Raw genomic sequence first — 23,769 nt, 5'->3', positions numbered from 1 at the left:
AAAAGATAAACATTTATTTTCACAGCCGCCTTTGCTCATATTTACTAAGGGTGCCAATATTTGCGGAGGACACTGTACATGTCAAAGTCAGACATGCCCTTTGTGATGCCTGGTTCCTGGTTTAAACTTGGCCCAGGTTTGTAAAAGATATTTTGGGGTCAGCACACTTTAATAGCTTCAACAATTGATTGTCAATTAAGTTTAGAATACAATGAACCAATCAGAACCCAGTTTAGGTCAGAGAGCTGCTAATTTTGATGAATCGAAAATTTAAGCTTTTTCTATGTATAAACCATTTATAGTTTATAGTTTCGTAGTTTGTGTTGTCCCTTATCAGTGCAAAATTATCACAAATTAAAAAGGATTCATGCCAATATTGTCCAAACCTCACTCACTTTTGGAGGGCAGCGTATATTTATTTATTTATTTGCATCAACAAGGTTGTGCTTAAAAACAATAGTTGAATATTAGGTATTTAGTCATTAAAATTATTCGGTTAGCTGCTAGCTACTACCCTTGCTAGGTTCATGTTAGTAAATAGTTTATCTAACATGTTTAATAAAGCCCACAAAAAAACAAACACACAATCAAACAAACACAACATGGGATTTGTAGCAATGACACCATAAAGTGTCATCTGTATTTCTTTCCTTTGACTCTAACCCTTCTCTTCACATGACAGCAGGAGACGGGCCTGTGTTAAGGTTGAATTGTTTGACTGCTTTATTCTTCTATGAACTCCCCGTGGCAGCTATCAATATTTCATCTCTCTCGCGGGAGCACTGTTTGCATGACGCTACATCACAGATCACGATTGCACACAGATGGCATGACATCATTCTGGCCCACAGAGCTGGACGTACACTACCTGATTTGAGCTTACATAACTTAATAGAGTCTTAACTCATTAGTGCTTATGAACTGCCCTTGTCCACACGTAAAGGATAACTAGCCCTTCACACTGCCACTAAACCTGTCTCCTCTCTTGGGTTGTTTTGTTTTTTTTTTGTCTTATGTTGTGATGTGTACATCACTTTTCCGGATGACGTGTGTTTTTTTTCCTGTGTCATTTATCTGTGCAATCAAAACAGGCAGGGAAAGTGTGTGTTCCTGTGTTAATTTTAGATTTGGGTTTATTTTTATTGCAGTGAAGATCAGAAAAGCTGCTATCTAAAAGATCATCAACAAACTAACCTTCAAAATACAAACACTGGAAATCAGCTCCAGCCATAACAACAACAACAACAAATGTTCACAGAGGTTAAGCAGCTGCTTGTGATGGGAGAAGGGTCAGATAAATCTTGTGGGACCTTTAGTTGGCATCCTAATCTTTGAAGTAAAACAGTCATGTGACAAACCATGTGTGAGATTCAATGGCAAGTGAGGTACTTGCGCCACTGTCAATAACTCATTGCCGTTGTCTTGGAGATGGCCACTCATGATGTCATAAATGACCCCCTTTAAGTGTGGGGGTGACAGAGAGTATGACTTCAGATGATGGAATCTACATGAAACGTGCAAAATAGCTGTGGAAACATCAGATATTTCCACCCTGATCCACATGAAATGCATTTTAAAGTACACCTGCACCCAAAAGAGATCCCTGACCGCAGAGATGAAGGGACCAGAGCTGTGGTTATAAATATCTCAATCTAATTTTCACCCCTCTCATCTGTGAGTTTGAGTGCTGACGGCTGGAACCTGTCCTGACTCGCCTCATCCAGACCAGCACATACAGAGACATCAGTTACACAACCATTACATGAAGCCAAATATGAGATATTTATGACTCAAGCTCTATGCAATAATAAACTACATTGCTACATTATATGTTATTAATTATTTAGTAGTGAATTACTATTACTGTCAGCAAATTTAGTTTCTACACACTAAGTTTCAGTTCATAAATTTTGATGCACATAACAGATTAAGAAATTACACTCTCAAATTTCTGCAAAGAGAACTGCATCTCTCTGTGTTCCTCTTTTTCATATCCTTCTTCAGCATTATTTTTGCACAAGTATCCCTTAAGCTCCCAACCTGAGTCAATATTTGATTAAATTAGACTTTTTCCCTATATTTCTTATATTAAATGCCTTTAAAACAGATTTTGACCCTTTTAGGTTTGTGGTAACTATAGGCAAATGCAGACTTTTAAGCAGCTTTTTTTTCTTTCTAACAATGACAATAAACAAATTGGTCACTTTCAGTTGAGGCAAAATAAAGACAACACATTCAAAATCGATGGCTTTTGTTCATTTACAATACTGTTCAAAAGTTGGGAGTCCATACATTTTAATACTTGTATTCACTAAGGATGCATTAAAAAGTACAGTTGTTTTGAACTTTCTATTTATTAAGGAATCCTGAGAAAAATGTATCACGGTTTTCACAAAAATATTAAGCAGCATAATTGTTTTCAACATTCATTGGTTTCATTTTCTCTGTGTTCTGTTCCTGTTTTGCCTGTGTTTCCATGGTAATTCATTGAGTTTGAAAGTGTTCCTAAGTTACTTTAATCATCATGTGTCTATTTAAGCCCTGAGTTTTCCTTAGTTCTTTGTCTGGTATTGCTTATGTTATGTGGTTGTGTTGCCTGTTCCCTGAGTTCTCCTGTGCCATTTGGATTTATTTATTAAAGGACTATTCACTGTGAAAATGTTGGTCATCATATACTTTATACCAGCCATCCACGTTACAGAATACAGGACCCTCAAACTGAGTATAATTAAAATATGGTCTCACCAGCAGCGCACCATCTCCTCCTTCCTGAAAATGCTGGAGTATTTGGGCTGGATGCTCCAGAACGGAGGACTTTCCTTTATAGCCCATGACCCAGAGAACAGCCAGCCACCATCCCGCTCCACGGATGTGATGCCAGAGCCCACTGCAGACGGAGGAAATGAGCCTGCTACGATGAATGAGCCAGAGCCTACTACAAGTACTTAGTCACACATCGCCCCTGATCCTGAGCCTTGACTACAGTCTGACCAGGTGTGTGAGCCGGCAACACAACGAGTCGCCCAGGGAATCCTTGTGGAGTTTGAGGGTATGGATTGGAGCCCACACTCCCGCTACTGAGGGCGAGCTGCTGCTGCCAGTTCCTCTGCCCAGTCTCAGCTGTCTCCCGTTGGTCCTTGTGTACTCCTCCTCTGCCTCCCGTCTGTGGCATGGATTCACTTCTGGTTTTCATTCATCCAGCTCCTACCAGGCAAGTGGACCCCTCGGCTCAGTCTCAAGCCACTGTTCCGATCACTCCTACTCAGCCCATCACCCTGACTCCTCCAACTTGGCTTCTCCCTCCCTTGGCTCCACCTGGGCCCATCAGACTTAAGTTACCTCACCTGTTCCATGGAATTGCGAGACATTTTTTTTTGCTCCATCTGGATCCGCCCTCCCTCCGGCTCCACCTTGGCCCTCAGTCACTCCTGCTGCACCTGGTTCCACCTCGGGGGGTTGTCACTACGGCTCTGCTGCGGCCTCCGAAGACTGTGGTGTCATTGTGGGCCATCTGCTCTCCGTCTGCAGTCTGGACTCCCTTCCCCTCGGCTCTGTATCCATCCGTCCACCCCATGGCTTCGTAGAGGAGATCTCGACCATGACTCGTCCCTCCCTCGACCCCGCCGTGGGGAATCGTCCTGGCTGGACCCTGGGTTTCTGCCAGACTCCCTGGCATCGCCTACCATTTTCGCTACGCTGGACTTTCCCTTTGTCATCATCTCTGGCTCCCTATCCTCTGCCAGCTCTGCACCCTCCTCCAGAGCCATCCTCATCCTCATCCTCAGTTGGACTGTTACACCATGAGGGCAAGCCTTCCGGGAGGGGGGTGTAATGTCATATGTAGTTCTGTTTTAGTTTAATTTTCTCTGTGTTCTGTTTTGCCTGTGTTCCCTTTGCTAGTTTGTTTCCATGATAATTCATTGAGATTGCGCGTAAGTTACTTTAATCATCACCTGTCTATTTAAGTCCTAAATTTCCTAAGTTCTTTGTCCTGTATTATTTATGTTACGTGGTTGTGTTACCTGTTCCCTTTTTCTGTGTTTTCCTGTGCCGTTTAGATTTATTAAAGGACTGCTTGCTCTGATAATCTCGGCCGTAGTGCGCTTTGTACCAGCCATCTGCGTTACATCCTGCACTACACATATTTTTGTCCATTTAAATGCTTTCTAGAAAGAGAATGCCCTGCCCCATATTACCACCTGCCTTTGTAACAAATTATGTTTATGACCATGAAGAAACTAAAGCCTACTAACCTTTAAAAAAAAAAAAAAGGGCACAAAATACCCAATATGTCCCACCCAAATTTTTGATTTCAATAGGAAACACATCAACACAGGAAAGAATAATGTGGTCATCAAGTTATTTAATGCTCTCTTTAAATGTAAAAAAAAGCTGTAATGCTATTTTTAATAGCACAAGACTGGAATAAACTGCCACAGATGAAGACCCAAAAACCATTTAATACTCTCATAAATGCAGAAGCACTGAAGAAGCTCTCAAATATCAGAGCAAAACAGAGAGCGAGAGAATTACTCATTGAGAAAACACAAGGACTCAGAAGTTGAATGTGATGAATATGATGATGTCAACGGCATACAGAGTGAGCACAGATCAGAGATGCTTTTTAGAAATCTCACGTAAGAACCAAAGAGCCAAAGACTCACGTTTCCTTTATTCACTTACCCTAAATCTTCACACTAAGGACAGCGGTGCAAATCTGAAGGGTCAAGCATAACTTCCAAAAGCTGCTGTGGTTTATAAGGAATGGAGGACTCCTCTCTAGCAGGAACAGACTGCGATCAGCTGACTGACACTATCCCACTGTCCTCCACGCCTGTTTGTAAACACCAACGCACATCAGACAGCCATATGACAGAACATCACAGCCAATCAGAGTGACAGAAGGGCTCAGAACATTAACAGGGGACAAGATGAATACAAATGCGAAAGAGTGAGAAAGAGATAATGAGAAAGAGAGAGTGAAGATGAGATCTGAGAACTCAGATAGAAGAGACAAAATGAATAAAAAGTGAAAAGAGAACAAGAAAACGAAAAACAAAAAAATACAGTGTTAGTGCTTTAATATTACAGCACTGGGACAATTTGGATGGCTCTTTTTGTCACTACGATACATAGAAAACAGAACTTCGAGTGAAAAAAATTATAAATATGATGTGAAAAGAGGTAGGACAAGGAGGACTGAATGTCTGGGTAAAAAGCAGATACAGCAGATGTCTGTGTCTCTGGCAGCCAGAGAGAAACAGCTGCCCTCTACATCTGTGTGTGTATAGAGATGAAGTCATTGGGTTCTCAGTGAAATGGACTGCAGCTGTTCAAAGCACAGACTCCTCCCACTGACCTTCAAGGTCACAGAAGTCAAGCATATCAATATTTCTATGGGACTTATTATGCCCCTATTATGCTATTTTAAAGGGGTGATCTAATGCTATTTCATGTATTCTGACTTATTTACACTGTTAAAGAGTCTCATGCTAAACATGGCCAAAGTTTCAAAGTGCACGCGCGCACACATCGACCAGAGCGAGAGAGCAAGAGCACGCCCATCAACACGCTTCGTTCGGCAGCGCTGCACAGGACTTGCTCGAGAAAGATTTGTCACTTTGTATTTAGACCACGAAATCAACAATATTACCAAAGAAGTGTGTTTTTGGTTGTGAGGGAAAGATAACCTTGCTTCCCAAAGAACCCAGCGTTAAGTGGAGCTGAGAGATTTGTGCTCACGCATTACATTGATGCGCTCTCAATATTTGTCATAAAAATAACCATAGAAACCACCTTAAATTAATAAGGATAAAGTGGTGTCTGATAGTTGCAATCACTTTTTTATTGGTTAAAATTAATATCTCGTGTTTTTCTGTGGCTTCTCAAGCCCTCAGGATCGGCGCTTATGGTTTTATAAACAAGGCCCAGTTCTACGCTGGATTTACAGATCGTTTGAAACTGAAAGATGGAGCATTCAGAATAACCTGATATTGCGGAGTTCAACATGTTCCTGGGTCAACATTTTTGTTGATCCTGGAACAACATTCTAATCAACCAATCAGATTTGAGGGACAAGTTTACAGATTATCTCAAGTTTAGGCTTAAAATCATGAATTGGTGCTTCTACATTAGTGTTATTCATCTATCATTTCCATCTGATCTTTGGGATAACTTATGGGTAGGGTTAAGTTTAGAGGTAGGAATAGGGTTAAGACTAAATTTTCAGACTAGAATGTTGTTCCAGGATCAACAAAATATGTTGACCCAGGAACGCATCTAACTCAGCAATATCAGGACGTTCGAGCGTTCATAGCAAAAATGATCCCAGTCATGAGTCGGAACCACAGGTGGTGAGTAAAACTGCTTCAGATGTCTGTTTTGTTGGAAACAGGCGCCTAAGTGCATATAATCTAAACAAAACACGAATGTAGTGAATTCATAAATTCATTATTCATCATTCACTATAGACCAGTGGTTCTCAACTCCAGTCCTTGGGACCCACTGCTCTGCACATTTTGTATGTCTCTCTTATCTGACACACTCAATTCAGTTCATGCAGACTCTCCTAGTGAGCTGATGATCTAAATCAGGTGTGTTAAATAAGGGATACATACAAAATGTGCAGAGCAGTGGGTCCCAAGGACTGGAGTTGAGAAACACTGCTATAGACTATATTCATTATAGTGATTCAAAAGTTATCCATGTATAATACGATGGTGTATTGTGTGTTTAAATACATTTGTTTAGCTGACCATTGATATCTTGCAGATGATCGCTACGCAAAAGCTGCGCATCCTCGTCACTCTTTAGCTCCGCTCACACGGCACGCCTCCAGGAGCTCGTCTGTTTTCGGAAAGACTCAGTACAGCTTATGTATCTTTTATAAATATGATAAAACGAAAGACTTTTCGGAGATATGAAGGATGCACTACTATAGGAAGTCAAGATTAACATGAGGCTGTCAGAAACTGTGTGTGATACCCCCCTTTAAAGGTTCTTAATTTTGTTTTGGAGGTCTCCTACAATAGGTTTACATGCATCCAAGGTCAAAACACCTTTTACTTCTCAAAGAGTCTGAAAACGGTTAGTTCAAAGATTCAGTCTCTCTAAAGCCCTCCTTTCCACGAGTCTACTCTTCTCTGATTGGTCAGATGGCAAAGTCTGTTGTAGGGATGCAACAAAATTGTGGCCGCCGAAAATTATTGGCCGAAAATGGCATTACTGCACGGTGATGCTCCCTTCAATATTCCACTCTATGCGTGTGTGGAGCTCAGTTGCTCACAAGCCCATGCAAACGCTCCACTCATGTATCGGTCATTCTCATCGGAAAAGCAAAGTCTGCTCAAATAATAGGAAATTTCATGAAATTTCTATATAGTAGCCTAGTATGGTAATAACATGATAATAGCTTTATAGGACTATACATTCTTTGCATAATTGGTCAAAAAAAAAAATCTGTTAAATCTGATTAGTCGCAATAAAGGATAATATATTGATATTTAGCCTAATATTTTCTGTCCAATTTTAGTGTTACTTTCAATAAAAGTGTGGCTATTTTATGGGCTTGTATTTTTTTTTATTCAATATCATTCAAATGATTCAATTTCATTAAAAAGTCTAATATTAATACAATTATACAAAAAAAAAAGCTAATTTAAAATAAGAAATAATTTTTCAAAAGCATTTTTGGTTTTGGTTTTTGGCCAATTGCGTCCACAATTTTCTGTTTTGGTTTTGGCCCAGAATTTTCATTTTGGTGCATCCCTAGTCTGTTGTGATTGGAAAACAAAACGCATATTACCATATCTTAATTTCAGCTCCAGAGGCTTCTTAAGCATTTGATACACCGTGATATGAAAAGGGACTATGGCGTCAGTTTTTCCGTATCAATTTCAGCGTGTGTCCTCATCCTTTTGAAGTGCAAGCAAAGTGAATTTGCAGTGCTAAAAATAGTTCGACATGTCAACAACACAAACCAAACTCTTCAAGGCCTCGGCTTCAGCAGTGTTTGAGGGAGGGTCAAAGTTACAAAGTTACGTATGTATGTAACAGAAAAGTAAGATGGAATTGCTGACTTTTTTGGCATTTCAGAATCATTTCTTTCTTTTTGGATACAATACGTTTACATGTGTACCAATAATGCGATTATTTCTCATAATCAGAGTAAGGTCTTAATTGCAGTAAAATATTCACATGACACGAGCAGAACTCTAGTTTACATGCAATTATCATTGCTATTAGTATTGCTATACCACACTCAGATACAGTATGCATGTTACCAGCTATTGTTTTAATCTACTCATCAAATTCAAAATACATTTTTATGGATGTACTGGATATTATTTGACGCCCTGATGAACAATGAAATCTTTTTGCTGTTGCATCATTGTTCTTCGTGCCGTCTAGATGAAGATATGGATCAAAAGAGTTGTGTTGACAGAGTTTAGCGATTTAGAGAAAAGAAAACTTCAGAATAATGTCATGGAGTTTATTCATGAAGTTGTATGAACAACATTACTATGATTATGAGCTTAATCGCATCCATTTGATCGAAGTATTGCATTTACATGAGGTAAAGTTTAATCGCAATAGTGCCAAAATCCCATTATAGTCACATTATGAGGATGCATTTAAACGCAATCAACATCTTTATTTGTCAAGAACTTTGATCTAAAACTAAAACAGACCTTATACATACACACAAACAGCAATATATTACAAACTACATGAAAGGTAATATTTGAAAAAGGCATAATAGGATTAGTTCACTTTAAAATGACACAATGTCAGTTACGATTTTTTTGTAAGTTGAATACAGAAGGCGGTATTTTACTTTGTAACTTGTTAAATATGAGTATTTTATTATTTATTATACCCCCGGAGCCGTGTGGAGTATATGTTTATGATGGATGGATGCACTTTCTTGAGCTTCATACTCATTGGTTCCATTCACTGCCATTATAAAGCTTGGATGCATCTGGATATTTATTAATATAACTCCCACCATGGTGTTCATCAGAAAGAAGAAAGTCATATACACCTGGATGGCTTGAGGGGGAATAAAGCTTGGGATAATTTTCATTTTAAAGTGAACTAATCCTTTAAGACTGATGGAGGCCATTTAACCTCAACGCAGGCATTTCTTTTACAAATAGCATTAATTCTGTATTTTTGTCCTTTTTACCATTTATTTTTAAAGTACAGGAGAAAAATATCAAGTAATCATAGAGAGAAAGTTACAAAAAGTTGAGCAATCATAACATACTTGTACATTATTCAATATGTTGTATGGCTATCAATTGCCAGGAATATTCATTGTAAATTTTCAAGGTGGCAACTATACCATGTTTTACAATAAGGCTGAAAGTATACCCAAGACTACTGCTTTGTCTCATATATAATCACAAATAACAAAAAGATACAAAAACCAATCATTAAAAACAGATGCAGCATTTGATTACAATGAGTACCTCAATTGAATATTAACAATCACTGGCTGAGTTACAGTAAGTAAACCTGGTTGAATGGACCAAATGAAATCTTTGAAATGATTACTTTCCTGTGATTGCGACTCCTGTTTAAATATATTTAAGCCAGTTCTGTGTTGCATTGAAATGCACCTTTTAGTGGTATAATGCTGCTTTTGGGTCTCCAGTTTTCTGTGGAGAAAAATGCAATCAAAAGTTTGTGATTTTATAATGTTTTTTAAAGAAGTCACTTACGCTCATCAAGGCTGTATTTATTTGATTAAAACAGAAGATACAGAATACAGAAAAACAGTGATATATTTTAAATAGAGTATATTTAAATGTATTCCTGTTAAATTTATTCAGCATCATTACTCTAGTCTACAGTGACAAATGATCCTTCAGAAAAGATTCTAATATGCTGATTTGCTGCTCAAGTCACATTTCTTATTTTCTTCAAACATTTAAAAGTAAAGAGTATATTACGAGAATTAAAAAAATAATAATTTGGATTTAATCCGGGTCTAGACCTCTGTCCGTAATTTGGTTAATTTGGTTAAGAAATGGACATGGACTAATAATCATGTGAACTCCTTCTACAGTATGTAACAATTACATTTTGAATTGCTTTAAAACTGATGTAGAGTGCCCTTACAAAACCTTTACTGACCTGACCAACACAAAAAGAATTTGATTGGTCTCTCTTCTCTGACATCAGTGTGATCAGTAATATTCAGAAAGACATTTTGATGTTCCAGAACAGAACTGTCACACATTATACTCACACATTTAGTGCTTTCTCAGAGTTTCCACTGCTAATACAGAAAACAAAGACCGAACACGCATAGATGCACGCAAACAAGCACATTCACACACGCAGAAAGAAAGCTCTCATGCACACAAACACATACACAAAGACACACACCCATCTTGCTCAAATGAACCATTCACACAATGCCAGAGACCTGCAATCAGTAAATGAGTTACCTCTCCACAACCTCATTATCAAACGGTCATCTAAAGCTTCAGCCCACAGAGACAACAGCCGATTATCTCTGACAGTCGCTCTATAAAGCCTGATTTACTACAGATAAACCCAGTAAACCCAAAACACAACACCACCAGCAGCTCCAAATCAAATCAGGGTCCCAACCTGTGTACTATTGAGATTTACATCTTTCAGTCAAATTTTGAACCACAAATCATCCTGTCAGTACATTAATTATAGGGTTTTGAATAGATGAAGATAAGAAGGTAGCAGTGTTTGCAAAGCTACTTTGAAACTCGACTTCCCAAACTACAAGCTACTCATAATTTAAAGTAGTTAAAAGGACAGTTCACCCAAAAATGATAATTCTGTCATCATTTACACTTGAGTCTTGAATGTCGATAACAAAACACTTTTGGTTACCACTGACTGAAACATTTCTGATAATATTTTATGTTCCACAGAGAAAATAAAGTCATACTGGCTTAGAACAACATGAGGGTGAGTAAATAATAAACAGAACTATCCCTTCAAACAACAGTACAAAAAATTAGCCTTTTAGCTACACATGCTACAAACAAAATGTCCGCTATGCAGAAACCACAGCAGTATTTATTTGACAAAAAGAGTGGGAATTTCAATTAGAGTGACAGCATTAAACTGTGAACAAGTAAAACTAACAAAATGTAGGATATAGCATACTTGATTATTGCCTCAGCTTGTTCATTTTCAATGTGATATTTAAACATGCTCCACTGCAACTTGTTGGAAAAAGTAGCTTGTTACTGGAAAAGCTAGACATTTATTTTTACATCAATGAATTTGAAAGATGCTTTTATTCAAAGAGGCATATACATTCATCTGAACTCAATCATAACCATGACCTTGGTGTTGCTAGCGCAGCGCTCTATTGTTTGAGCTACAGGAACACTACAAATAGACTAGTCTGAAACCAGTGTAACTACTTTCACGCTACTAAAAAAGGTAGTATCATACTTTTAGTCAGGTACTCTCCAGCACTGGAAGGTATAGCATTCATGCTTACAACTTAAAAAGGAACAAGTCTCTTTCTGAAACAGAGCTGCTAACATCCTGCCACACGCTGCAAAGGGACCATGCAGGAACTAGAGTCTGTGTGAAATTGTCATATGAAAATGCTAAAACAAAGTAATTATCCAGAGGAACAAAAGATGTGTATAATTCATAAAGCAGTGCGTGTCACTTGTTCCGCACACTGAGCTGAAACTTCCCCAACACCATCCATTTTTAAAGAGCCATGCTGATGTTAACCCACTTAAAAGTTAATGTAAAATCAGAACATGACTGGTCCATTTTGACATCTCTTTAAGATAGGAGGACGATCTGACCTGATGAGGAACTAGACAAACTCAGATATTTCATGATGACACATTTGAAAAGTACCAAAATTATAACTAAGTCTAAAGTCTGGAATGCATCTGGCCTTCGCAACTGCTTTCCCTCACAATCCAAAATCTGGATAAAAGGGAGGAATATGTTACTGAATATATGAAGACTTTAGATGCAAAAGCCTCTAAGTGCCATGAAAACATTTCTTCTAAAAAGAGGATTTTTATTAAGCTTGTGTGTTTATGTTCAGTAATTTCGCTTTAATGGCAATTAATAGGTCCTTTTCATTGCCATTAAAGAGAAATAACTGAAAATAAACATACGAGCTTGATAAAAATGATAATTTTAGAAGAAAATTTGAAATGGCACATCCGAAGTCTTCATATAGCTTTTGGTAACTGCAGCACATGACAGATGGGTTATGAAATACAGTAATACAATGCAACTAAAATTTAAGATTGATAAGATCAATGATGGCAAATATAGTGTTTTCTTGTTTGTCTTATGAACCAGGGGTTTATATTTATATATATAATATATATATAAATGTATTTCTAGGGCTCTCAAAGTTTACTGTGCAATATTTTGAACAATATTTATTATTATTTAAAAAAGCACTACAAATAAATTTGAATTGAATTGTTTCTCTGGCTTATACATTTGGAATGCAATGAAAAGATGAACTGTTTACAACTAAAACTTTTTACTAACATTATATATGCAGAGAGAAAGGGGAAGTGAATAATTTCTGTAATAATGAGACAGCGAATATCATGAGTTAGATCTCTGGACCCCAACATTGTGAAATTCTGCGAGAAGGTCTGCGAACACCATGTGGCACTAGAGAATGTGAGAAATATTCATTCTCTCTGCCTCTCTCTCTCTCTCTCCCACAGTTCACTGATGCAGATGAAGGGATTGTTTGTCTAAAAGGCGAATGGACTTCCTTCTATTCTGGCCTTTTTCCTGTCTGTGTAGCAGGCGTCCCTGTGCCAGGCTAAAAATACTCCCAAACACACCGTAAACTGAAGCCCGGCACACAGGAACCCCGTCACAATACACTCACGGGAGGGGTGGTGGTGACCACCAATCTGTCCTTTTGTGTGCGAAAGGGGGTGCGAGGGAAAGAAAAAGATTATGAGCGAGAGACAATAGTCAGGAGTGTTATCATTACTGTCTTTCTTTCTCCTCGCTACTGAGGGTTAAATAAAGGCAGGTTGTTTTTTCCAGTCAGTGGCTTTTGAACAGGATGTCATAGACACACAGTGGATCTGCGTCACGTGGTTTCCGCCTCCCCAAAAATAATCAAACCCAAGTAACTATAGCTTTAATAAACAGCCTGACCTTGATCTGATCTCAATTGAGAGTGACAAAACAATTGGGAATACATCAAACTCTCAGCCTGAACAAAAGCGAGGGACATTAACGGTGTGGTCAAACAATAGACCATCCCAATTCTCTACTCTCTCTTTTGTTTCAAAGGCCCACTTTTCAAATGAGTGCCAGATATAGTTAATATGACTACCACGTACAAAAATTCAGAGCCTATTTTTCCAGCTTCCATTCTTTGAGGGGACGAGCCCCTCTGGTTACCATAGCGAGGAGAATTTATTCAAAGACAATAGGACTTCCCACCCAGCAGGCTGTCATTCAATTGCCGATATTTACGGGCAGGAATTACTCACAGTTAAGATCACCCACCCTGAAGCCCGTCAAGTATGCCCTGCGAATGCTTACACTTTCCCATCTCCCCGTTTGGACTGTTTTAGTGGGTCTGGGTGAGGTACGAGCTCTTCGATCTGTCTGTGGTTTGTGTACGCAACAGTACAGGGGTGAAGACAAGTTTCAGAACGGAAGAGCTTTGCACAAGTAATGGCTTGGTAACACTAAACATGCAACTGAATTTAACTCGAGTTTCAGGTGAGTCTTGCAGAACCACTGAATGATCAAATCTCTTACCTCAAGACTAAATTACAGTGAGATACATTTATAACTCTCAGCTGTGTTCAGGACCAGAGTGGATCATTAAATGAAATTAAACATTATGATGAAAGAATTTAAGAACCCCTTCTCCGCTCATGTGGATTTACAATTTAGGCACTTTTACAAAACGTAAGATAGTGGTATCAGATCATAGCATGGTGCTTTGACATAGATACAAAGGTACTGAAAGGTTATTTATATAGTACTTCAAATAATATGTCCAAAAACACAATTTTACACTGGAGCATGTCTTTCTCACACAGAATTTTCTCCTGAGAAATAGATATATCAAATTACTGGAGGTTTAGAAAAGTGCTTTATCAACACTGTCTCAACACCTGCAAGTTTTGCCAAGATTTCTCATCAAATTCATCCAAAACCACATGATTTGATTTTATAAATCACATACATTTTACCACTCAATACTCATTTGTTGCTGTTTTTATTTTACCTAAGGAACAGGAGAAACATTTGGGACAAAGTTGATACATATCTGAGAACTTCAGTATTTTATTAATGCTAAATTTGGCAGTACAATAGAAGGCCGAGCTTTTTTTTATTTTTATAACTGAATTCCAGCCTTAATATCAATATTCTGGCAGAACACAACCCTGATTTCACGTCATCAACGAATCTTCATCATCATATGACAAAGTGGGCCATAGCTACATTGAAGGACCCTTGTCCTTCCTCTTTCTCTTTCTTTCTAAGCGTGCATGTGCATTGTGTGTGTGAGTGTGACACTAGCAGCTGTTTTTCTGTCCTCCTTCCTGTTCATTCAAAGGGGATGCAGACCATCTTGTTTCGTCTCCTCAAGCCTAAAAAAGAACCGGCTAAACACAAATAATGAGCACATATCCTGCTCCGCCAACACAGTTTGTTTCACACTCTCTCAGTGTTTGTTTTAAACTACATGAACGTTAGCATTAGGCTATTGTTACTGATGTGTGCTGTGTCAGTACACAAAACGACTGAAATCTCTTCATGAAGTACTGACATTCCATCACCCTGAAAAGACTGAATTATTTAAGTTTATAGCCTCTTTTGATGATTGGTATGTGGCTGAGGTTTGTGTCACATGAAAATCAGTGGACGATTTCAGGTCATATCTCTGATGAAACCATGACGCTCTTGTCTAAGAATCCCATTTACCAAACATTTACTTGGATTTCAAAGAAACATTCTTAGAAATTCTTTGAAACGTCCAAGTGAAATGTTCACAGTAGGACTGTTTTGTTCTGTAATCATGACTAACACATTTATCCAGGCTTCACACTTACAAAACACTTCCATGTAACTTTTCTCAAATGCTATGAAAGTCTTGGGTAATATTACACGGTGCAAAGACTTTTGATAAAAACTTCACTTGCGTCTTTACGATGAGGTAGCTCGTGTTTAGACCGTGTGACATTTTGAGACCCTCATGAAAGCAATAGCTAATGTGTGATTGAGTGAATTCATGCATGCTGTTTGAATATGAGGAAATGTTACAGTTGCACTTTGCATAAATAAAGCACTGCATTATGCTTGTACAACATGACATAGGCAGTAACGTTTGACCGAATCGAGGACAGCTGAAATAGAGCTACTGAAAGACTGATCCAGGATAAGTCGAATCAAACGGTTTCTGATGTGAGGTCAGCAGGACAGAAAAGACTTTTGATGGGAGTTAAGTGCTTTTAGCTGTAACTCACTGCCATCCGGTTCAATTGTAGAAAGTGTGTGAATTTAGGTACCTCATTTCTAGTTAGAAAGAGGAAGCCTATAGAGTGGAATATTGAGGAAATCAAAATTGACCCTATTTCCTTGTATTGTGAATGTTCACTGGTGCATGTTGTTCCAGATAAATAAAAAAAGTTCTCTTTTCAATCGCTTTAATCAAAAATATAACCTACCCCTTCATAGAAACTATTTTTCTTTTTTCCGCTGACGTAATGCAGGCCGTGTGGGCTATTGGATAATGTTAACTAATAGCTAAATAGCAATTAAAGCACTGCTTTAGCAAGTGAGCATATGGTTTTGTTCTATTCTGGTACATAAAGTAACATTTAAACAGAAAAATGTTTTGCAAACAGCAATTTGCACTGACTTAAACCAATAAAAAAAGAATTTCTCTAAACGGACTAAAATGTGTGTTTACATTTAGTAGAAAACAGCCACTATCATGTCACTCTAAAAAAACACACATATTGGTTGTATCAGCAAATGAAAAACTTTGAATGTCAATATATTTTGCAAAGCAAGTCCAGAATCACTCTGATATGGACAGAACGCAGACATGCGAGCACATACGCAGCAGGGCACAAACACACATCAACACTCTTGCTCTATAAATAGCCTGCCATTTTACTGGAAACAGGAGCTATGGCTCACAATCACACTGCAAATAATACTGATAAGTGCGACGGTATAGAGATAGACAGAGTCCATTGGCAGTGTGAGAAAAAAAAAATGAGACAGCATATGAGAGACAGTAAGGTAGTGGGGTGAGACAATGAGCAAGGACCATCCATGTTACAGACACCTTCCTGCACTTGCTGTCAGAGACTCTGTGTAACTGCAGAAACAACAGTTCTGTCAATGAGTGTGTGTGTTCAGCGCTTGTGTGTTAACAGAGCTTAAATATTACTATTGGCTGATCCAACCCACAGATTATCAGCACACTGAGCAAAGGGATGAAAAAAACAAAAATAAGATTCCTTTATTACCTTCATTACCAAGCATCTAAATATTGACGAACATGAGATTTCTATTGTTTTTATATAAAATAATTATAATAACTTTTTATTATTTACTGTATTTAATGACATAAAAAAATGATTTAGACCTTTGAGTCCCTAGATGTCACCAAAGAGAGGTTTTGTCAGATTTAGTGGAGTTCGGCTCATTTTGTCCCCAAACAAGTTTTGTTTATTTGTGACCCTAGACCACAAAACCAGTCATAAGGGTCAATTTTTTGAAATTGAGATTTATATGTAATCTGAAAGCTGAATAAATAATCTTTCCATTGATGTATGATTTGAAAATCTGGAATCTGAGGGTGCCAAAAAATCAAATTTTTTAGAAAATCACCTATAAAGTTGTCCAAATGAAGTCCTAAGCAATGCATATCCACTCACAAAAATACATTTTTAGCATATTTACAGTAGGAAATTTACAAAATATCTTAATGGAACATGATTTTTACTTAATATCCTAATGATTTTTGGCATAAAAGAAAAATCGATAATTTTGACCCATACAGTGTATTGTTGTCTATTTCTGCAAATATACCTGTGCGACTTATGGCTGGTTTTGTGGTCCAGGGTCACATTTGTCAAATATAGTAATTTACAGAGACACTAGACCTGTAGCCAACTCTAAATTGGGCCTCTACAAGCAACAGGTTAAAAACCACAGGTTAATGCTGGGATATACATGACCTATTCTCAGCAGTTAGCTTCATGGAAAACTTGATGAAACGATGACTGTGATTTTTCCATTAATGCATTAGCGGGAAACACGGACATGGTTAATAAAACCAGTGAGAATGAGCTACTGAGATCAACCGAAAGAGAGAAAGCATGTGTGTATGTGTTCGAAAGAAAGAGTCAGTGTGTGCGAGTGAGATTCAGAGGGAACGTAGATGTCCTTGGGCCACGATCGTCCCTGTGACTTATGAACAAAAGTTGAAACTACTACAACATTTGCAATACAACATCTAAGCAGACTGCAATGTGAAGTTGTGAACTGACTAAAGTCAGCATTATGTTAATTCTCTCTCACACATACACAGGCACACATACATATTGTACAATGACAAAAATGACTTAATTATAATAATTTTAAGTCCAGGTCAATGCAGGAAATTGTGTGTATAGGTTATTACACATCCATAAATTCAAATAAATATGTTTTAAGGAGATACACAACACGACTAACACAAACTGTAATAACCCTAAAAGAAATTACAAAACCCTAAAAGTACAAAATTATATATATATATATATATATATATATATATATATATATAAATTTTAGATTATAGAAAAATATTTCCTCATCCCCAAAGCTAAAACAAAACAACATACACACAATCTAACCATTTTATACGCATTCACAAAATCACACCAGTGTACTCTATGCAAAACATGATGATCAGACTGACCTACTATCTTACTACACTGACCATCAGGACTGACCAATGAATATTAATGTTTCGCTCACTGCCTCGTATACTATTATCACACAAACACACTGCACAAGAGACAACACAACACGATACAGCACAAGAAAAGTTTGCGACCTTGGAATTCCTCTGTCAAATCTCTCCGACTGCAACATGTTTGCGCTGAGAGTGTAAAGTGTCCTTCTGTAACTCTTCAGATGATCACAATAACACCATCTGACTACAGACCACACACATTTCAGTGTGTAAACTGCACAATTAAACCAACATGTCAAAGTTTATCTTTAGTTTGTGTATAACCACTGAACCACTGGCTTTAAATACGAATGACAGTCTGTAATGTGATGAAAAGAAAGAGATCTTACCTGCCAGTGGAAATCACTGGAGCTCTTTTGACTCAGCATAGGTGTGAATCATGCAGCATAGGTCTCTGCAAGTCCATGCCTCCCTTAAGAAGAAAGAAAGACAGAAAGAGCACACTGCATGTCAGATGCACTGTTCAGTGAGATCAAAGCGCACACAATCAACAACAGTGTGGTGTGCAAGAGCCAAGCATGTGATACTGACCCCACACAGATGCATGCTGCCTCTCTCCTCCCTTCGCTTTCTCTGGCCCTCCCCTTCACTTCCACTCCTCTTTCACTCAGTCCCACCCCTCACTTCCCTTCGCTCTCTCTCTCTTTTCGCTCCATCAAACAATCATTCTGTACCTTTCTTCCCGCTCCACTTCTCTCTCTCTCTCTCACACACACACACACACACACACACACACACAATTACAAGCAGCAGAAAGCATCCTTGCTGGATTGCCCTTCATCTTATCTTGGCAAATAATAATCAGCAGTTTAAAAAGAAGTACTATACACTGTAAAATGTGTATACATTTATTCACAATACAATGGTAGAAATACCAATACCAATACACCTATAATATGTATAAATTTCATACATACTATATGCATTGGTACTGGTATTTGTACCTTCATATTTATGTGGTACATCAGATGGTATTACTATGTACGAAATGAATAAAGGTTGGTTTATTTATATCAGGGTCATAATCACCACAACTCATCAAATAAAATAAATCTGTGGATACTTATTGTATGATCCATTACAATGTAAGCCTAGCAACAAAACAAACATCACAATATCACAGTAATATAAAAGCTTAAGTATGTAACATTTTTGGTGGTAAAATACTTACTTAATAATATCCTATCGCAGATTAATATACAGTGACAATTGTAAGTGAGCTGTTCAGAAGTTAACTTTCTCGAAAACTATAGCTAAACATGTCTCTTTTGCAAGGCAAAATTGTCCCTTTATTTTAGCGACCTGTCTTAGTTGACAGACCAATGGCATGGATTGGGGGCGTGGTTATATGTTTGTTCGACCAATGGCAGACGGAGGGGCGTATTCTAAGAAATAGTGTTTATATTTCCAGTTCCTAATCACGCAGAAATCACATAGCCTACTTGGAATACACATACGCATTCCAAATTCCTAAACCAAATTCCTAAACGACACCGATTCGCCTCTGACAAAATCTTTGACAAAATCACACAGGAACATTGAAATTTTGGTTTGCGCTGCTGCAGACCCAGAGAAAGCAGTTCGGCTATCTAAATATGAAACCGTTACACAGTCTTTTCAACAACACACCGCATCCTTATTTCTGTACAAACAGTGAAGGATGAGGAAATTTGATGATGGGTGGGCATCTAAAAGTGTGGGTGGGGCCTGAATAATCAGCATAATCAGCTTAATTTGGAAGAAAAAAAAATGGACTGGTCCCCGCGCGGCACTATAAACATCACCCTGCACTCATTCAGAAAGAAATGTTCCAGTTTATAGTTTCATTTGATGTGTCAAGTGTGAACAGCCTCATAGAGCATCATGTCAAAAAATGCTCCCATGCAGTGCAGATTGATTTAAGCGAGACGCTCGCAGTCGCTCAGAGTGTTGCCTACTTAACTGCTTACTCATGACACATAGCAACATAGCTAAAAGTATTCCTCACATACTGGACCTTTTATTGTCTATTGTCTTTCATAGTCTTTCATAGTCTACTTCTACCTGTTGAGACATGCGTTCACAAGCGCCCACCGTCCGTATGAGCTGCAGCGACACACCGAAGGACCGTTTGCAAGGTTGCTTTATTTTTGAAGTGCTAGGTGCCATGTGTCGCAGAAACTACATACTTCACCTTCACAGAGCGTCAAATGTGAGCGGCCGCCAAGTGAAAAAATTAAAACAAAAACAAAGCGGGAACAAGAGATCCAAGCCGAGTCATGATGACAACTATATCACGAAGAGAAATTATAATGTATGAGTCCTAACTGTATTGACAACCTGCCATTGCTAATACAGTACATGTGGCTTATTACATTCCAGAAAACTCATATTGCTCATATACACTACCTTTCAAAAGTTTGGGATCGTAAGATTTTTAAATATTTTTATCTGCTCACCAAGCCTGCATTTATTTGATTAAAAATACAGTAATATTGTGAAATATTATTACAATTTAAAGTAACTGTTTCTATTTAAAAATATTTTAAAATGTAATTTATTCTTGTGTTGGCAAAGCTGATTACTCCAGTCTTCAGTGTCACATGATCCTTCAGAAATCATTCTAATATGCTGATTTGCTGCTCAAGAAACATTTAATGTGTACAATTGTACAAAATATTTGCGTACAATTTTTTTTCAGGATTCTTTGTTGAATAGAAAGTTCAAAAGAATTGTGTTTATTTGAAATATAACCCTTTGTAACATTATAAATGTCTTTACTGTCACTTTTGATTTAATGCATCCGTGCTGAATAAAAGAATTAATTTCTTTTCAAAGAAATAAAAATAAAAATTCTTTTGTATGGTATTTTATAATGTTACAGATAAATGCTGTTCTTTTGAACTTTCTATTCATCAAGGAATCCTGAAAAAAAAAATACACAACTGTTTTCAACTTTGATAAAAATAAGAAATTTTTCCTGAGCAGCAAATCAGCATATCAGAATGATTTCTGAAGGATCATATGACCAAAAAAAAAAAAAAAAAACATTTAAAAAATCGTACCGATCCCAAACTTTTGAAGGGTAGTGTAGTTTACCCAAAAAATTAAAATTTTGTCATCATTTACTCCCCCTCAAGTTGTTCCAAACCTGTATATATTTCGTTTGTTCTGCTGTACACAAATGAAGATATTTGGAAGAATGTTTGTAACCAAGCAGATACCGCCCCCCATTGACTACCATAGTATTTTTTTCCTACTATGGTAGTCAATGGGGGCGTGATCTGCTTGCACAGAGCAACCTGAAAACTTCATCCACTTGTCACCTTTTTGTTCAACTCTTAACGAGTGCCGAGTCATCACTCTAAAACAGAGTGTACCGCCCGCGGGCGCCACCTAGCTACAAAAAAATTTATAATCATAATTTTCTAAACTTCTGCCTTGATCATCAAAAAATAGGTGTCATTTGAAAGCTTAGAGTCTGAACTTTACAATGAATGTAGCAACTTTGATTAACTCCTAAGTACTGCTGAGTTATTTGCTGAAAAATAATTTTTAAAAATTCATAATTTATTAAATATTTTTTTGTACTATGTACTCCAATGTGTCAAAAGGATCATACAGCTCAGATAATCATGTGTTATATGTCATTTGAAAGGTCTCATGGAATAGAATACAAGCATAATTGTAATAACCAAAATGTCGCTTTCACGTGGCTCTTTAGCTTATAACTTCATGAAACATGCATAGATTGTAGAAAATGGCACATCATTACTTACAGTGGATGCTCCCGATTGAAATGAGTCCAAGATCAACATTTTAAAAAAATGTCCATCAGGGGGCACCAATGGCTAAACAAAAAGGCTACCTTTGTTCCAAAAGCTGTAACTTTGGATTTCTGTATGTGATCACCACAAAATTAGATCCAGATACAGCTCACATATAAAGGAACATCACTAAAAAAGAATATCCTCCTACCTTATTTCCTTTCTGAGTTATTGTCAAATATGAAATATATGTAAAATTTCCCTTGAGCAAATGAAAAAGTTTTTTTTTAAATTTAAAAATGCAAAAAGTTTTCTTTCAAACAATGCCAACCATTTGACTCTCCTTGCTAGAGATTTGGAATTATGAGTCATTATTTTTGTGCATGTCACTCAGAAAACAAACAAACAGCAACAAAAAATGCCTACCTTTGTTCCAAATGCTGTAACTTTTGATTTCTTAATGCGATCACCATAAAATTTACCACTACCTTTCCTTCATGAGATATTCCATTTTAAATTAGAAAGATATGTAATTTTTCCCTCTTTTTTTTGCTGTTTATTTGCAGTTTCTCAGCATGAGAATGTCCAAATTTAAAACTTTTTAAAATACCTGAATACTGCGCGCTGATTCGCTAAAACGGACTTATCGGTTTCTGTCTGTACACAAACAAAACAAGGGCACTTGTCGGCTTCTGCTGTAAAACGTGAACTTGCGATGCCTGAAAGTAGGCAAAACCGGCTCTTCTGACAAAATGGATTTAGGGTACAGAACGTGCTATATATGGAGAATAATGCACAACACTTAGTTCATTTTTTTTTAAAAATGGCGTTTATCGGTTTTTGCAAATGAACTCTTCATGTACACCCCCAATATTTGCATATGCCAGCCCATGATCGAGGCATTACACAAGGGCGGCCAGTATTAACGTCTGGATCTGTGCACAGCTGAATCATCAGACTAGGTAAGCAAGCAAGAACAACAGTGAAAAATGGCAGATGGAGCAATAATAACTGACATGATCCATGATATTTTTAGTGATATTTGTAAATTGTTTCATTAGCATGTTGCTAATGTACTGTTAAATGTAGTTAAAGTTACCATCGTTTCTTACTGTATTCACAGAGACAAGAGCCGTCATTATTTTCATTTTTTAAACACTTGCAGTCTGTATAATTCATAAACACAACTTCATTCTTTATAAATCTCTCCAACAGTGTGTAATGTTTGCTTTAGCCACGGAGCACTTTCAAACTCATTCAGAATCAAATGTAAACATCCAAATAAATACTATACTTACGCGATTAGACATGCTGCATGACGAACACTTTGTAAAGATCCATTTTGAGGGTTATATTAGCTGTGTGAACTTTGTTTAGGGTGTTTAAGGCAAGTGCAAGCTCTTGGGGCGTGGAGCACGACATTTAAAGAGGCCGCACACCCTGAACCGGCGCATTTATAATGATAGGCAGTTAAAAAAGTTATGATTTTTTTTAATGAAAAAATGTATCCACAATCATGCAGCTTCTATACTGTGTTGCCACTGACGACAGGGAATATTCGGAAACATCAGCAGACCTCTGAATGGGGCCAATGACCAATCAGTATCCAATATTCCTAACATCCATTTGAAATCAAAGCCATTAGTTAAGTTTGTGCCATTGTATTTTCTTTGAAAAACAACTGATGTGACTCATAAGTCACCTGACTTCTCGCACAAGATTACTGCTCAAGATAAATAGGTAAGACAAAGGACATACTTTCCATTGAACCATCTGGCAGAGCAGAACAATTCGGTATAAATCTACTGTATTTGTTGTTTTGAACTGCACCATTATTTAAGGTGATGATGATGTAATGTTATTCTGCGGTGTGTCAGACCCTAACGATTGTTTTAAACATCGTTTTTCTTTTCTGTCTGCGACCCGACAACCCATATTCGGTCGTGACCCAGTTGAGAAGCGCCGATATACAAAACGTAGAGAACACAGAAAAGCTAAATATGTTATAAA

General features: G+C 37.5%; 1 protein-coding gene across 1 annotated transcript in view; it reads right to left on the bottom strand.

Annotated features, from left to right (window-relative positions):
* The window catches only part of rasgrp3 (RAS guanyl releasing protein 3 (calcium and DAG-regulated)), a 46,748-nt gene extending 28,224 nt beyond the window's left edge, over positions 1–18,524 (bottom strand). Inside the window, exon 1 of the mRNA XM_067366689.1 lies at positions 18,343–18,524. The gene's annotated coding sequence lies outside the window, so the exon portion shown is untranslated. The remainder of the gene's footprint in view (positions 1–18,342) is intronic.
* Positions 18,525–23,769: the final 5,245 nt, after the last annotated feature.

This window comes from Chanodichthys erythropterus, chromosome 18, assembly GCF_024489055.1.
Source record: "Chanodichthys erythropterus isolate Z2021 chromosome 18, ASM2448905v1, whole genome shotgun sequence".
Lineage (NCBI taxonomy): Eukaryota > Metazoa > Chordata > Actinopteri > Cypriniformes > Xenocyprididae > Chanodichthys > Chanodichthys erythropterus.
This window is presented reverse-complemented; position numbering and strand designations above follow the sequence as displayed.